General features: G+C 36.1%; 1 non-coding gene across 1 annotated transcript; it reads right to left on the bottom strand.

The window, feature by feature from the left end:
- Positions 1-1,087: 1,087 nt before the first annotated feature.
- Positions 1,088-1,159, bottom strand: Trnaq-uug (transfer RNA glutamine (anticodon UUG)). Its single transcript has one exon. It is a non-coding gene; the product is annotated as a tRNA-Gln (tRNA).
- Positions 1,160-3,483: the final 2,324 nt, after the last annotated feature.

The following is a 3,483-nucleotide window of genomic DNA, read 5'->3' as shown; positions in this document are numbered from 1 at the left end:
GTATCGACAACAAATATAAATGCAGGGAGGTATTTAACAAAAGCAGCAGACATATTGTTTCGTGTAAGATCGAAAATAAAAAGGTCGTTACTTATGACACCAGGAGTTTTATCAAGTGAATTGCCTACTTATTTTACCAACCCAGGAGGGGAGATATAGTTGATCCCATTTATGTTTTAATTCCGACTGTAAATTAACTGTAACTAAATACCACAAACCGTCAAATCAATGAAGAAATACAAACCAACGAGGAAGCATCTACGTTGTCATTCGATCTGCTAGAAACAGTCACAAAATCTCCCGCAAATAACATCCTACTGTTTTAGAAATGGATCCGCTGGATAATGTAACCCCGGATTCCTTACAAAAAAAAATATCCTGGAACGTCTTTGATCATAGTTCTGTTCGATCAGGATTTAAGTGGGACTAAACCGTAACAACAACAAGAGCAGCAACAGCAACTTCTTTCATCCCACGCAAATTGCCCTGTCAATCAAAAGAATAGAAATACTGGATCATATCTCCCTTTCAAATTATCATTTAGAACTAGTTGTCAAGGAAACACTAGATACAGAGCATCAAATTAAAAACAAAAATGTATTCGAGATACACGTTATAAAATAAGAGACACAATATGAATATCTAAAATCATGTCACCTTTACATTAAATCATATTGAATTTTCCCGTTATAATACAAATATTAATTTCATGGACAGTTATGACATGGTAAATATAACACTCAAGAGGATAAAATGTAGGGTAAATTATAACTTTCCCCAAATTACAATAAATATTGTCGCCTGAAAATATTGGTTTCAAATTTTGGCACAAGGCCAAAAATTTCGGTGGATGGGGAAAATCTAAAACAAGAGCCATCAATCAGGGGAGATAATTCCAATGAAATGACGATGAAGTTTTTTGGATAATATAGACATTCGGGAACATGTGGTCTTTTAAGTTTTTTTTACTGCGGAAATCAAATATATCCACTCAAAAGTCGTTTTGTATACCAATCATCATAAAATACCTTCATCATTTACGGTCTGATTTCTATACAGGCATGGGCTGAACAAAAAAAAAACCGGTAGGTCTCACCGAGATTTGAACTCGGATCGCTGGATTCAAAGTCCAGAGTGCTAACCATTACACCATGAGACCAGCTGCACATGTTATCTTTTTTTTAGGAATGTCAAGTTTGAAAATATTTTCTGAGCCCTATCAGGTTTACTGAGGTAACATGACTTGCAGAAAATATCAATTCTATTATTTTCATTTTGTTTTATTTTTTTATTTTTTATTTTTTTTATTTATTTTATTTATTCGTTTATTTATTTATTTATTTATTTATTATTATTATTATTATTATTATTATTATTATTATTATTATTATTATTATTATTATTATTATTATTATTATTATTATTATTATATTGTAAATATTTTAACATCATTAGTGGAATAACCATGAAATTTAATTTCGCAGTTAAATGGTACGGTAATGTAGCACATATTTTGTACCAAAGCCCTTGAATCGACCAAAAGCTTGTTTAAAAAACGTTTGTGGATAGAAATGGTATGGAAGCCTGTCAAAAGAGCCGTCCTATTCTTCGGTACTAAATTTCATTCGTTACTTTGTTTTACATCACTACCTGAGCCTTGGATACATTTAGTGGAGTCTACACTATCGCAAGCGTTTGGGCTTGGCTTCTTGTAAGAAGATAAATTCCCCTATTCCTCTGCCAGTACCTGAGGCCCAGAAAAGGGGTCATGGCCGCTGTCCTTTCTTCTCTGATTAATTCATCATGTTAAAAAACACTCTGGAAAATAGAGAACAATATGAGAGTCGTGTTGTATTGCATTGATTAAGTCCCGCATAAAGTTTAGCTTCGCCTTATTAATGATAAATGGGCGTTTCATAAAGTCCACTGTAAACTCTTAGTTGTCATATGTGCTGTGTTACATAAATTTCAGAGAATAATGTTAACGCCACCGGAAGTAGCCTCTTATAACTTCGGCTGACATCTTAAGTAATTGCTCATAAAAGAAAATAAGCATACGCTGTTGCTGTTGTTGTTGTTGTTGTTGTTGTTGTTGTTGTCGTCGTCGTCGACGTTATTGTTGTTGTTACTGCGCCTGCTGCTGTGTACGCGCATGTATGTATGAATGTGTGTGTGTGTGTGAGTGTAAGTTTTTGATTAACCCTTGCTCAACCAGACTGCGCAAACCTGTGATTTGAGACGGCGAATCGGAAGGTTCGTTAGAGTATCAAACAGAATGCCCTGTGGTTTTTGTTTCGACTCTCCGCGCGCCCTGAATTCGAATCCTTACGAGATCAACTATGTCGTTTCTCCTTTTGAGGATCGACAAAAGCAGTACCAATCTTGAGTGATGGATTAGTGGAACTGTAAGAATGCCAGACCAGATACCTTGTGGCATATGAATACGGTACCAATTCGTTCTTTTCTGAATTCGAACCCTGCAATGACCTACAAGGGTGATAGTAGGCAATCCGGCACCAGCTTTAACACCGTCACCCAAGCCCCTTGGGTGCTGTTAGAAGAGTCCTTTCTCTTGGAAGCATTCAGACCAAGTTTTCGGTTTGAGAATACTTCTCCTCCCCCTTCCTCCATCCATCCATCCATCCATCCATTCATCCATTCATCCATCTATCCTTCAATCACACCAGTCCCAGAGACTCTGTGAAGGATCATGGACACTGCCCTCCCACCCGGCTAAAAAAGAAGATAAAGAAAAAGTATTCCAAACATATTCACACGGTCTTTTTTATCGTCCAATATGTCCTTCCTTTTTTGAGACGTTGTAGTATGATTTAAATAGATTGGGCTGTTATTTCTAGTAGCTCGAGCGACCACGTACAGATGCATTCGTTATGTAATCGTACGAAAACGTCTTTCTATGTATATGTATATGTGTGTGTACGTATGTGTTTATATATACGTGTATGTATGTATGTATGTATGTATGTATGTATGTATGTATGTATGTATGTAGACACATCCGTGAGGGTACGAATGTGTTCGTGAGAAACTACACACTGCTTTCTATTGTCCATTGGTTAGATGTACAGAAACACGTCGTATGTGAATAGCTCCGGTTTTGCCTCTTTGTGTAGACATAGGTAGGAGCCGATGTACTTATATCTATGTGCATCAGTATGCATGTGTAGGTTTCCATCTGTATAATTGATTAAACCCTGAAATATGTTTGCACACAAAAGAGATGATTGTTGGAACGTCTGAACAAGTAGCCTTTACAATTCTCTGGAGAAATACTAATACATTACTTCGATGATACGTGTGTGTGTGTGTGTGTGTGTGTGTGTGTGTGTGTGTGTATGTGCACGCGCGTGTGTGTAAGCATGTATCAATGTATGTGTGTACCTATGTAAGTATATATATGTGTGTGTGTGTATACATTTATATATATATGCATTTATATTTGTGTGTATGTATTTATATATA

This window comes from Octopus bimaculoides, chromosome 2, assembly GCF_001194135.2.
Source record: "Octopus bimaculoides isolate UCB-OBI-ISO-001 chromosome 2, ASM119413v2, whole genome shotgun sequence".
NCBI classification, from domain to species: domain Eukaryota; kingdom Metazoa; phylum Mollusca; class Cephalopoda; order Octopoda; family Octopodidae; genus Octopus; species Octopus bimaculoides.
This window is presented reverse-complemented; position numbering and strand designations above follow the sequence as displayed.